We start from the raw sequence: 15,179 nt of genomic DNA on the forward strand, positions 1-15,179 counted from the left end.
GTTTAAATGTGAACTCGTATGAGATCACACTGAGTGATAGTAGTACAGTGGCTGACCCTCCAGGTCACTAATAGTGTAGTAATATTTATCATCCCTGGGCCAAAAGGCTCAGACTGTAGCTAGCAGTCGGGATGGGGGAAAATTCGTCGTATAGATCTATACACGTGGTGGTCGCTCTCCCTCCAGAAGATGATGGTAATCCGACGATCGCATAGCGATAGGTCGTATAGAAAGATCGTACATCACATTTTGTTATAGTATTTTCTTACATATTGTATATAGTATTTCTCTTAGTAAATTATGTACTGTTCTCTTGATGTAGTTTATAGTTCTTCTAGTTATAGAGGGTAGTGTTCCCTTGGTATAGTGTATAGTGTATAATATTCTCTTCACCTCGTATATTGTACATATAGTCTTGTAATTGTACTAACCATAATGTGTATCGTAGTGAACTCAAAATGAATAGTAATCCTTAACTATACCTATTATAGTTATAGCGAGTACTTGATTTAGTGTCATCGGTATTCAGAAGTATCGTTCTAGAATGAGGACTTTCATATCTAACACAAATATACAAGATATATAACTAAATATTAAACGACAATCGAACAAATAACCCAATACCCTAAGCCCACGATCAAACAAGAACAGGAAATAAGGTCAGTTATCAGTTCTAAGTCCTTTAATACTTATTTATATAATTATATAAGTGTAGATAAATTTTGGAAAATAAATTTTAGGTTTTGAAAATATTAAAATGGTTTTAAGACAATTGATATGTGAAAATGAGTTCGATAAACAGTTACAATAATTTCCGATAAAACACTTAAAAATGTAAAAATCCTTATGACAGTAAGCCGTCAATCATGTGTGAATAGTTTTGTAATGTATTGGATTCAACTTGTACTCCCACCCCCATAAAACAATTAAAAACATTTGGAAGGTCAATTAAGGGGGTATGAACTCACCGTTTGACGTAGGGTTCAAGTGTGATATCGTTATGAGTGTCGAGTGTCAATGGATGCTCTGAACGCAAGTAGCCCCTATTAATCATATGGTGACACATATATAAGTTAGAGCTAGGGTGTTTCATGACTAAAATAATGAGAAATTACCCTAAGGACTTGGAATCACTAGGACTAACTGTCCCGTATTCTACACTCAATGATTTATGCAAGTTTAAAGCTAAATATGAGTATTAGGGTCGGTGTATATCCATAGCAATGAGTGTGCGGCTGGGGAATGCGGCCAGGCTTGTGTGTGAGGTTGCACACTAGAGTGTGCGACCATACACAGTGGTGTGTGGCCGTACGCAGGGATGTGCAGCCATACACTCCTTGTTTGAGTTCTATGTGTCGATTATGTGACTTTACTCTCACTTTGGAGGGTACTTTGGATATGTGCAACCACCTAATGAAGGTGTGCGGCCGCACTCCTTCAAGGAGTGAAGAAAACGAAGAACATTTTGAGTTTTGGGCTTGGATTCAAGTGTTTTACCTCTATAACAAGTTGAAAGATGATGTTCTTCCCGTTTTGGAGGCCTTCTAGGTGTTTTTAGGTGATGTTTTTAGAGAGAGAAAGTAGAGAGAGGAAGAGAGTGCAACTAAAAGTGAATGGAAGGGGTTCTCTACTATATATAGGGTCGGGTGTGAGGCTGAAGGGGTTTGCGGTTGGGTGGGTGGCCGCACACACCCCTCTTGGTGTGTTTGGCAGGATTTTACGATGTAACACCCATCTCAACTCTTCCTATGGCCCACATTTATGATATACTAAGCCTAAGACACTCGTGCGGACCCCAACATATTGCTAAAAGATGCTAATTTCATGTGAATTATATATATATATATATATATATATATATATATATATATATATATATATATATATATGGATTGATTTCAAAATGTAAAAGTGTCAGGTTGTCATACCTATGGTGTACATGCAACCCTATAAACCTTCGATCTATGTTTTCTGTACTATACATGCAAATATTTAAAATTCCAAGGTTTTAATCGTAACTAGCATAGTATGAAGCAACCATACTTCAAAAACTAGTTAGATGAAATACCTTTTGATGGAGCTTGAAGTCTTGAAGCTTTAAGAGCTTAGTGCCCCAAGTGTTGCACCTCAAATGGAATCACACAACACCAAAAACATCTTGGAATAACTTGAGAATAAGGATACTTAGGTTCACACTTGAAATTGCTCAACTCTTGTTTTCTCACACACTAGTGTCAATTTCATGAACCAAAGACCTATTTATATAGTGAGAATGATTAGGGTTTCATTCGTGTAAACCCTAATACCCATGACCTTTCATTTCCATAGGATCCATGGGTTAAAAACTCCATGGACTATCGATGCAAGCTTATCCAACCTAAATGAACTTGGCCCATCCAATATATATTAGAGTCCATATTTAGTTAGTTCCTTTTAAATAATTCTCGATAAATACTAATAAAATAATATGTTTTCATATTAATATATTAGAACTTATAATATATTAATATAAATCATAAATATCATTTTTCTCATTTAGTCTATCTAATTGTTCCGATGCCATGCAACCCAAATAGAACATGCTACTCTCCAGTAAAGTACATACCAATAATAGTTATGGGCTTAGACATCTAATCCAACAAAACTCTCACTCTTTACTCCAAAAAATGCTCATATCTCATGCATGGGGTGATTTTAACGTCAAAGACCTCAGTTTTATGAATCCACTCCACTAGAAATACTTAAAGGGACAAATATTTGGCTCTTTAGTTCAACAACTCATAAAGCTTCAAGCTTTGGGAAAAAAACCCTAAAATGGACCATAATATGCATAAAGCAAAAATGATTTGAAATCTTTGAGCTTTATGCCTTCAAATGATGCTCCAACCCCAGAAAAGCTCATATCCAAAGCTTGGACTCCAACTCTATTTTCTTCAATGCTCCTTCTTCGCTCAAAAAATCCCAAAAGAACCGTTATAAGCTCACAAATGGCCACTCAAGCTTAAGGGATGGAAATTTAGGGTTTTGAGAGGGTTGAGGTGTAGCAACCAGAATCAGAAAGACCAAGAAAGGAAAGAAAATCCTTAATTCGAAGGAGTCAACTCATCAAGTCAAAGGAAGAACTCAACGAGTCGGAGTGGGCTCCATGTGGAAGATTAATTGACCGACTCGACGAGTCGGAGAGTGGACTCAACGAGTGTGGTTTGGGGTGGGAAATGCTAATTTCGGGACTTGGTACCCTATTTAAGCATCTAATTCTCTTCCCTAGGGTTTAATAGTTGCAAAGTAGTTGCATTTTAGACCATTTAGAGTTAAAAAGCTTATGCCTTAAGTATTAGTCATCTAGATCCCTTTCTAGCATATGTTTTGTCACATTTGGACCATTTCCAAGGGCAGTCCGGATTTTAAGCCTTGAGGACAAAAAGGACTTGAGATCTGTGCATTCCTCAGCTTGAGGAGATCCAAAGGAGTAGCTTTACCCAACCATAGCCTCATTCCATAACCTAGACCTTCATATTAGCTTGGATTTGGAGTTCTAGCTTCATAACACCTTGCATGCACGTAAAGTTAGAAACTTTACGTGTAATGCTAGCATTTGGAGTCCAGAGCTATGTGTTGGAGGTGTTAGAATGGACTTTAATCGAGAGAATAGAGATGTTACAAGGAGGACTCGGCAAGTCAGTTCATGGACTCGGTGAGCCCGGTCGTGAAACCATACCCTTCTGTTTATGATTCGGACCAGTGAGTGAGGTTAGTGAGGATTCAGTCTGTTTGGACCCCTGATGATAATCAAAATCATTGCACTCGACTAGTTCAATGAGGAAGTTGACGAGTCGAAGACAATATTCTTAGTTATGAAGATGAACTCGACAGGTTGTTCATACAACTTAGCGAGAAAAAGCCTAGACATTCATGAGAAGCCGTCGATTTATTTCCAGACTCGATGAGTGGAGTCGGGGTTGTTTTAGAAGAGCATGGACTCGGCGAGTTGGTGGAACAACTCAACGAGTCGGGAAAACTGGAAGGTTGACTTTGATGAGAGTTAACTTAGTTGACCTTGGGAGGACAGTTTACGCTAAGTGTTATTATTGGTATTGATAGCTCAGAGAGCTAGAGGAGCAGCATTTTGGAGATTTGTCGGTTAGCAGCCAGAGGGTTATCGGCTGAGTTCAGCAGTTCAAGTGAGTTTCCTTTCCAGTAGGAACGGTTCTACGGTCACAGTGTCATCCCATTTAGTTAGTAGTAGTTTTCGGACTTTGTCCGAAGTAGTAGTAGTATGTTTGATGTCTTCGTGACTCAAGCATGATTATGTGTTATGTGTTCTGGACTTCGGTCCGATGCAGTATGCAGTATATGTGTTTATGATATATGTTATGCTTATGCTATGCCATGTTCAGTATGTTCCGGACTTCGATCTGATGCAGTTTCCAGACTTCCGTCCGATATAGAGGGTAAGCCCCTAGTTAGTTCCAGACTTTCGTCTGATGCAGTTTCCGGACTTTAGTCCGATGCAAATGGAAAGGCCCTGGTTAGTTCCGGAATTTGTTCTGATGTAGTTTCCAGACTTTGGTCTGATGCAAAGGGCAAGGCCTTAGTAGTTCTGGACTTCGGTCCGATGCAGTTTTCCCGAATTCGTTTTGATGTAGTGGGCAAGGTCCAATATATGCTTTTATGTTATTGTATGGTATGTGGTAGTATGGGGGAGCTCACTAAGCTTCATGCTGATAGTTTCAGTATTGGTTTCAGGTACCCAGATCTTAAAAGAGGAGCTCAGGAAGATTGCAGTGCACACACCATCTGTTCAGCCTGGGATGTTTATACTCTGATATATTTTGACAATTGTTATGATATTTTGAGAAACACTGGCTATGATTTTTATACAATGTTCGATGACTATGGTTTTATTATAAAATTAAAGCGAAATTTTTAAACTGTATTTTTGGGATGTTACAAGTTGGTATCAGAGCCTTGGTTTGAGGGTTTTAGACATAGTTTCGAGTGTGTATAAATTGAAACTGAGGAATTGGTATAGAAATTTTCAAAAGGAAATCAATTTTGTAAAAATGGAATTTTAGAAAAGAAAAGAGTTTTAGAAAACGTTAAAAGAACTTTGAGAAAGAAAATAACTTAGAAAAGAGGAAAAATGCTGTGGTGCATGCAATCAGTCGGGCTCATGTATGTACTCCCAAATTACCCATACAAGTTTATGTGATGATTATCAATTTCCGTAGAACAGCATGCTAGAATAGGACTAAGGATCTAGGAGGATGCCTTATGTGCCTGGTATATGTGCTTCAGCTTTATGAGAATTGCATGCTAGTATCAAGTGGACAGTAGTAGGATAGCCTGATTAGGTTATGTCTGATAGTATGAGCTTAGAATCGTATGCTCGTGTAGATTCTTGTTATATGAATAGGAATTTGCTTGAGTTTCTTACCTATTGTCTGAATGCTGCTTGTGTTCTGCTTTGCGGGACTCTTTGTAATGGGAGTTAGCTATTAGGTGAATATGTTAAAGGCATGTACAATCATGTGACATCCCCAAAATCACGGCCAGAAAATACCGATTTTGTTTATGCTTTATAAAAATCAAAGTACTTCATTTTATAAAAAGGTTGCGGAATTTGTTCCCAGAAAAACACGATAAATACGTTATTAAAACATTTTCGAAGAAACGTATTTTTATTCATCTTAAAACGTTTGGGATGTCATCGTTAATACAGAAACATAAGCATAAACAGAACTTACATTTATTTACACTAGTGATCTACATCTCTTTAAATCTCTCAGTGTAAAGTGACTTCATATCAACACCTGTGATATACATAAACTGAGTGGGTCAGGTTGGGAAACCTGGTGAGTACATAGGGTTTTCAACCCACAATAATATAATTGTTATGTTTAATCATCAAACAATTAACCCCATTACCCATCCCCGTTATCTTCTTTACTCTTAAGGATTTAACCTAAGAGTCGTCTATCCTGCATTTGTTTATTCCGAAGTCCCTTACTTCCAGGGTTATAGGACTGGCACTAAATCCATAGCTGCCGATGTTAGTTCGTAAAGCACTAATTCCATAGCTGCTATATCCTACTCATCGGGTACTAAATCCATAGCTACCAGCGTTCAACAGGTACTAAGTCCATAGCTACCAATTCCTACAGGTACTCAATCCATAGCTACCAGTGTCTAACTAATAGGTACTAAGTCCATAGCTACCAATTTCTAACAGGTACTAAATCCATAGCTACCAACGTCTGACATGTACTAAGTCCATAGCTACCGGTGTTTGTCCCATAGGCACTAAGTCTATAGCTACCAATGTATACTCACGTCATCTTCTATCTCTCATCATTCATCTACCCATCATCATACCCAACATATTCGTGTATATAAAATACGTATACAGTTTAAATCCTTTAAAACGTGTATAAAACGTTCATCCAGCATAGACAGTAAGTATTCAGATAATATGCACACATAGCACATAGTTTATATAATATACTTCATATCTATGTGTAAGATGAAAGAGACTATGCACTCACCTGATTAGGTGGTGATTCCGAACTCAGACAGCACTTCGTTATCTCAAAACAATTTTCGTCGACAAAACCTAGTATCAATACCACTAGAGTTTAGTTTTTAACGTTAACCACGACTAATTAATAGTCTAGCTATTATTACTATTATATAAGCGTTAAATAACACTCAATATAACTCATAATAATAGCCCAAATAATTAGTTTAAGGTCCTAATAATGTTACTATAATTAAATAAAATCTATATTAAATATAGTATAGGCGTAGCTCACTTACAGCGAGTTTTTATTAAAAATCGGGCTTCGCTGGAGCAGCGTTTCCAAGCCGAAAGCTTTTCTTCTCGAAGCCGTCGGGCGCTCCGGGGCTTTCTAATCGTGCTAGGGAGGTTCCGTAGACTTGGGAGGGGTTTAGGGAGGCTAGAGAGAAGTTAGAGAGAGAAAGAGAGGCTTATGGTGTGATGATAATATGAGGAGTTCACCCTTGTATTTATAGGAGTTTTATAGTAAAGTAGCCTCTAAGCTTCGTCCGTAACTTTTGCATACGAGCTCCATTTTTATCTGCCGTTTTATCGTTGAGATCCTATTAATGAGATCTTCAACTTTCGTTTAGATCTCGTTAGCTAATTCTCATTCTATCTCGGATTTACAAAACTATATCGAATTCGCCGCGCTCGAAAAGTAGGGACTAAGCTTCGTCCATATCTTTCGCATACGAGCTCTATTATTGACGTTCTTTATATCTACGCGTTGGTATTTACGAGTGCTACAACATTCATTTAGATCCCGTCGGCTAAAAATCGGCCGATCTAAAATTCAGATTTCGGGTTGTGCACTGCTATGCTAAATCTTAGAAAAAATCATAACTTCCTCATACGAAGTCAGATTTGGGCGTTCTTTTTATCGATGTTCTTAGTTTAACATATTCTACGACTTTCTTTTAGAGCGCTAAGGCTAAATCTCGCTCTATCGTAAATTCACTTTTTACGCTTCCCGGTGCCGTGCCGGTTTTGCCGTAAAAGTTCGACGGGCCATAACTTCTTCGTTATAACTCAGATTTCGGCGTTCTTTATATGTACGGAAACCTTGTGACATATACTATAACTTGGTTAAAATTATTTATTCTAAATAATCTTTTGCCGAAAATTCGTTTTCGACCCATATTGCCTCTAAATTGACTAGCCCGGATCTACGGGCGTTACAATTATCTCCCCCTTAGGATGATTACGTCCAGGAATCATCAACGAAACAGGATTGTATAATGACTCCATAAATTATCTCTTCACCCTAGGTAATAACTGTAACTTCTATGTTGCTTCGAACGAGTATCTAACTCTTGGACTCCTTGACTGCAGGTGGTGCTCGGTCTTGCACCAGCTCGTTAGACTTTCAATCATGACCTTCGTGTCACAACCTCATTCTTTATCAGAGACTCCTTCTTCTTCTTAATAAACTTAGGATAAGTTAATTTGATTACTACAATTGACCGATATGTCATATTCTAATGACCTATCATCGTATGTAGCAATGCTTAGACTCAGGTCTCTTAGAGTCAAATTCCGGAATGGAATATGCCTTCCTTCATCGTCTAATGTGATATAATCATCTTTTAACATGTAGCATTTCTAGCTACCAACTTATTTAACAACGATCGTGATACTTCTATTGATCGCTTTGATTTCAATCGTTTGGTTTAATTCGGACGCTACATCAAACTTGGTTCTCTGAACCACGTAACCTACTCATTGTATTCGGGCTCAATTTGATATGACCACTAGGGTCGGGATAACAACAATCTTCTTAGTCATTACCGAAATAATGGTAACGACATACTTGAATAAAACAAAATCAATTACTAGTTTCTTGGTAACCTTGTGACTTTCCCTGATCCAAGTGTGAGTCCTGTGCTTCCGGTAGTATAGGCCTCTACTACCATTCACACCTACTCATACTCGTCCCAAGTATCGTCTCCCAGTTTCCCAAGTCACCATGCAGCAAATCACACAACAATTTCACACACCAGATAACAAAACGAAGATTTCATTATTTCTCGAAACTATTACATAGGTGTTCAAGTTTACCCTAGACTATGCCTCTACTAGGCTACATCGTACGAAACTATGGCTACTGCATAATCCGATCTTCGGGTAAGAAGTCCTCATTCTTGATTCCTTGCATGGTTCTCTGCCTCGTTAAGGATCATGTGAAATGCCCTCGGCCTTGGTGGCGTTTCTGGTCTTGCTGCTTTATTTTTCCTTGGGCAGTCTCTGGACATGTGCCCCTTGCCTCCACATCCGTAACATACTTTGTCATTATGCGTGCAGTCATTGGAATAGTGAACAATCCTCCCACACTTGTAACAAGTCACTTCTTCGTTGCACTTTCCACCATGCTTCTTCTTGCATCTATCACACCATCTTGCTTCACCTTCATCTGCTCCTCCAAGCTTTGAGAATTTGCTTTCCTTCTTCGGCCTCGAAGATCCTTCAAACTTCCACTTCTCTCCTACCTTATCTTTTTCTAGAACCTTTTCTCTTATCTGGGCCTCTACGTTCTTAGCTGCCCTAATAGCTGCTTTCAAAGTAGTTGCCATTTTGACCATTGGGCCAAAGTCAATGGGCAGTCCGTTAGCAAACCTATCAATCTTGGAGAGTTCAGTAGGCACCAAGTAGGGGAATAGCTTCATCCTTTCGGTGAATGCGGTGGCATACTCGTCAATACTCATCTTCTCTTTCTTTAGGTTCTGAAACTCGTTGTTTAGGTCTATCAGATCTACCTCCGAGTAGTACTGCATCTTCAACTGCTCCAAAAACTCTTCCCACGACATCCTTAAGGCTTCTCCTCGTGGCATCGTATCTGCCAATAGCTTCCACCAGCTCAAGACTTCAGCTTTCAGCTGTCTTACTGCGAAGACAGTCTTCTGTTTCTCGTTACAGCTGTAGATCTCAAACACCATCTCCATCTCAGAGATCCGATCCATAATCTCAACCGGCTTCGGGCTTCCTAAGAGGCTTGGTGGTTTCGCACCATAGAAATTCTTGTACATTCGCCCATCCTTGTTGTTTCTCCCTTCTGGGCCATCCCTTTGCTCACCTTGAGTCCCTACTTGACTCACTTGGCGGCTGTAGTTCCCTTCCTCAGATTGCTCGGGAACTGGCTCCGTCGGTTCAACACGTACGGTAGCTTCGTCCCTATTCAACATCTGTCTCATTTCTTCCCTTTGTTCAGCTAACATAGCCCGAATCATGGCTTGAACTCCAGCCATGGTGACTGGCTCAGGCACAACTTCTTCAGCAACAGGTATTTGCTGAACCACTGGGGGTTGGTTTCAGTTCCCATTCGCATTTACGTTTCCGCTACGGGTTCTTGCCATCTTGATCTCTACACCGAATATGGTGAATCTAGATCTTTACTTAGGATTGATGTTTAAATCATCCTTATCACTCCGAAACGTTTATATGCTAGTTCTAATATCGTATTCGTACGTTTAGAATCCTAAACACATAAGGTTTCCAGATCCGGTCGGCAACAGACCATAGATCCGATCAAACTATAGCATAACAAATCATTTAGCACATAAAAGCAATTTAGGCATCATTCCTAAATTAAGCTAGTGCTCACACCTCACAATCATCGCTTAGCATTCTAAGTTTAATTCTAGAAATAAATCCATATTCCTAGTTCGCTTAAACTAATGCTCTGATACCAACTGTGACATCCCCAAAATCACGGCCAGAAAAGACCGATTTTGTTTATGCTTTATAAAAATCAAAGTACTTCATTTTATAAAAAGGTTGCGGAATTTGTTCCCAGAAAAACACGATAAATACGTTATTAAAACATTTTCGAAGAAACGTATTTTTATTCATCTTAAAACGTTTGGGATGTCATCGTTAATACAGAAACATAAGCATAAACAGAACTTACATTTATTTACACTAGTGATCTACATCTCTTTAAATCTCTTAGTGTAAAGTGACTTCATATCAACACCTGTGATATACATAAACTGAGTGGGTCAGGTTGGGAAACCTGGTGAGTACATAGGGTTTTCAACCCACAATAATATAATTGTTATGTTTAATCATCAAACAATTAACCCCATTACCCATCCCTGTTATCTTCTTTACTCTTAAGGATTTAACCTAAGAGTCGTCTATCCTGCATTTGTTTATTCCGAAGTCCCTTACTTCCAGGGTTATAGGACTGGCACTAAATCCATAGCTACCGATGTTAGTTCGTAAAGCACTAATTCCATAGCTGCTATATCCTACTCATCGGGTACTAAATCCATAGCTACCAGCGTTCAACAGGTACTAAGTCCATAGCTACCAATTCTTACAGGTACTCAATCCATAGCTACCAGCGTCTAACTAATAGGTACTAAGTCCATAGCTACCAATTTCTAACAGGTACTAAATCCATAGCTACCAACGTCTGACATGTACTGAGTCCATAGCTACCGGTGTTTGTCCCATAGGCACTAAGTCTATAGCTGCCAATGTATACTCACGTCATCTTCTATCTCTCATCATTCATCTACCCATCATCATACCCAACATATTCGTGTATATAAAATACGTATACAGTTTAAATCCTTTAAAACATGTATAAAACGTTCATCCAGCATAGACAGTAAGTATTCAGATAATATGCACACATAGCACGTAGTTTATATAATATACTTCATATCTATGTGTAAGATGAAAGAGACTATGCACTCACCTGATTAGGTGGTGATTCCGAACTCAGACAGCACTTCGTTATCTCAAAACAATTTTCCTCGACAAAACCTAGTATCAATACCACTAGAGTTTAGTTTTTAACGTTAACCACGACTAATTAATAGTCTAGCTATTATTACTATTATATAAGCGTTAAATAACACTCAATATAACTCATAATAATAGCCCAAATAATTAGTTTAAGGCCCTAATAATGTTACTATAATTAAATAAAATCTATATTAAATATAGTATAGGCGTAGCTCACTTACAGCGAGTTTTTATTAAAAATCGGGCTTCGCTGGAGCAGCGTTTCCAAGCCGAAAGCTTTTCTTCTCGAAGCCGTCGGGCGCTCCGGGGCTTTCTAATCGTGCTAGGGAGGTTCCGTAGACTTGGGAGGGGTTTAGGGAGGCTAGAGAGAAGTTAGAGAGAGAAAGAGAGGCTTATGGTGTGAAGAAAATATGAGGAGTTCACCCTTGTATTTATAGGAGTTTTATAGTAAAGTAGCCTCTAAGCTTCGTCCGTAACTTTTGCATACGAGCTCCATTTTTATCTGCCGTTTTATCGTTGAGATCCTATTAATGAGATCTTCAACTTTCGTTTAGATCTCGTTAGCTAATTCTCATTCTATCTCGGATTTACAAAACTATATCGAATTCGCCGCGCTCGAAAAGTAGGGACTAAGCTTCGTCCATATCTTTCGCATACGAGCTCTATTATCGACGTTCTTTATATCTACGCGTTGGTATTTACGAGTGCTACAACATTCATTTAGATCCCGTCGGCTAAAAATCGACCGATCTAAAATTCAGATTTCGGGTTGTGCACTGCTATGCTAAATCTTAGAAAAAATCATAACTTCCTCATACGAAGTCAGATTTGGGCGTTCTTTTTATCGATGTTCTTAGTTTAACATATTCTACGACTTTCGTTTAGAGCGCTAAGGCTAAATCTCGCTCTATCGTAAATTCACTTTTTACGCTTCCCGGTGCCGTGTCGGTTTTGCCGTAAAACTTCGACAGGCCATAACTTCTTCGTTATAACTCAGATTTCGGCGTTCTTTATATGTACGGAAACCTTGTGACATATACTATAACTTGGTTAAAATTATTTATTCTAAATAATCTTTTGCCGAAAATTCGTTTTCGACCCATATTGCCTCTAAATTGACTAGCCCGGATCTACGGTCAAGGAGGGTATACTAGAGACTTTGGATGAGAGGCTAGGAGCCTTTCGTACGGTGATGATGACATTGATAGAGGAGCATACCTTTACTTTTCGGGAGTTCAAAGCTTGTGGAGCATCATATTATCATGGGGTTAGGGATCCCATTGCTAGTAGAAGGTGGTTGGGAGATGTTGCCAACGCTTTCCGCACGATCCGGTTTCCCGAGGGGTACAAGGTCAGACTCGCCTCCTAGCTTCTGAAGGAAAGAGCGTGAGATTGGTGGGAGGAGGTTGTTCATGGCTTGGGGAATGATGTCGCGTTGGACGCGATGACATTGAGTGATTTCTCAGCCAGGTTCAGGGCTGAGTTTGCACTAGTTATTGAGGTGCAACAGTTAGTACATGAGTTCCAGGACCTTCAGTAGATGACTGAGAGTGTGGCGGAGATCACTGCCAAGTTCAGGGAGAGGGATCTTCTTGTTCTGCAGTATGTGGTGGGTGAGGAGATGGAAAAAGCCCGATATCACGAAATGATGAGGTGTAACATCAGGCAATTTGTGAGCAGGTCCAACTGCACAACGCTGGAGGATATGATTGCTTGGGCCAGAGAGAGGGAGATCGACCTGGAGCAGATCATGAAGAGGAAGTCGGATGAGGTTCATATAGCCACGGGTTCGGGAAAAAGGCCCAAGGGATCAGATTCAAGATCAAGGAGTTATCAGAGCCGCAGCCGATCTGGGAAGTGGGAAGAACGCGCGAGGGAGCGTGCAGGAGTGGAAGTGGTGGTAACTCTGGTTGCTTCAAGTATGGCCGAACTGGTCATTTTAGCAGAGATTGTACTACTACCACCACTCAGGGGTCGGATCTAATATGTTTCCATTGCTGTTAGTGGGGCCACAGGAAGGCCCAATGTCCTAGTTTGCTTCCAGCAGGACAAATGATAGCACCTGTCCCTACCACTTTGAGGATCACCTATGGCCGTCTGGGCCGGGAAGAGGCGCCTGTGGTGGGAAGCAGTGATTTTCAGTTGTCCACAGTGGAGTCGCGAGTGGTATCCGAAGAGCTACCTGATAATATTGGGCGTGTTGTAGATAGGCTAACTGCTAGGCTTCAGGGTCAGACAACGATTATTCATGCGGATAAGGAGGTAGTCGGGGTAGCTTGGGAAAAAGAGATTGGTTTGGATGGTCAGCTCGGTAAAAGGAAGTGAGCAATTATTTTAGGACAATTGGGAAGAAGTGGGGAGTCATGTTCAGCCGAGTTGGGAGTTAGGGATCGGGAGGTCCTTGATGTGTGTGGTAACTGCATAGGGACTCATGGGTTTTCTTGTCACAAGTTCAGGTGTTTCAAGTGCGGGGAAAGGGGGCATGTGTATCGGGATTGTAAGAAAAATCAGATATGTTTTCATTGTCACTAGCCAGGTCATTTCAAGTCTTGCTTTCCTGTTTTGGTGGCGGAGAGAGTTCAGGTTCAGGCACCCATCATCCCATCATCCCGTAGGAAGTCAAGATCGAGCCACACTAGGTCGTAGGTATGTGGTTTGAATTCTCCTTTTGTAATGACTCAACTGTTTTGTTCTGCATCGATTTTAGTAAGCATATTTATTGGAGTATTATATTACCTGCTTGTGGTTGGGTTATATGCCATTTGCATACCTTAGATTTTAGAATGATAGTTGAGGACGTCCCCTGTAGAGCAGGTTACTTCGGGTGCAGTAAACGTAGCAAGTATGAATTAGACTCTATAGTGTCTCGCTATTTTTAGGGAGGTGTTATTTGGGTATAGATCTGTTATATCTTCAGCAATGGTAAGCGCGAGTTCCCAGCGGAGTAACCAGAGGACGATAGGATAGTAGTTCAAAGATGTTCCCCCTTAAGCGCAGGTTCTCAAGATGTAGTCACTGAAGCAGGAACAATCAGGGGTTGAAAGTTATGCGATTGGTTGACAAGATTGGTTTAGGTATGATAAAGGGTTAGTTAAAGCGCTAGCAGAGGTAAACGTTGGTTGACATCGGATCGACCCTTTAGATGATAGGAAGGATGAGGAATCCTTTTCAAGCTGTGAGCTATAGGAAATTAGTCGGATCAAAGTGGGGGAGAACCCTTCATGTATTTAGGGTCAGTAGCATCCTCAAATTAGGAAGGGTTGGTAATCTTGAGTAGGAAGGGAAAGCAGCCAGATAGTGATAGAGTGGTGTGAGAATGCAGGTGTAGCCGTATGATACAAAGGTTAGTAGATAGCATGAGCGTGTTGTTAGGACGCGGGAGGAACAGTAGTAACCACCAGTTCGGGTGCAGCAGTGAGGATTGGAAATCTACGGATTGGATTTCGGAATTTTCCCAAATGGGTTAGATATGGTTGAGCCAGCAATACGACAGTTGGAACGTCACTACATGTATGAGGGAAAGAAAGTAATGGATTGCTTAAGGGTGGTTGATATATAAGGCCACAATTGGTCATGTAGCAAATCACGTTTAGCCGTGGTTGGGTAACCTCAGGATTTTGACATATGGAATCAATCAGTTAGATCAGAAGGCCGTTAGGGCTACAGTGACAAGATAACTAATAGCATTTAGTTCAGAGAATGATTCAATTCAAAAGTTGTGTGACACGGCTACGTAGGGAGTCCTTTGGCTCCGAGATTAGGCTGGAACCCGGTATTTCAGATAATTGGTGAACGAACTGAGACCAGGGAGGTCTCGTTATATTTTGGAGAGCATCCATGTGGCAGCATACTGCTTCAGGCAGTTCAG

Source organism: Lactuca saligna, chromosome 4, assembly GCF_052625555.1.
Source record: "Lactuca saligna cultivar CGN05327 chromosome 4, ASM5262555v1, whole genome shotgun sequence".
In the NCBI taxonomy this organism is placed as follows: domain Eukaryota; kingdom Viridiplantae; phylum Streptophyta; class Magnoliopsida; order Asterales; family Asteraceae; genus Lactuca; species Lactuca saligna.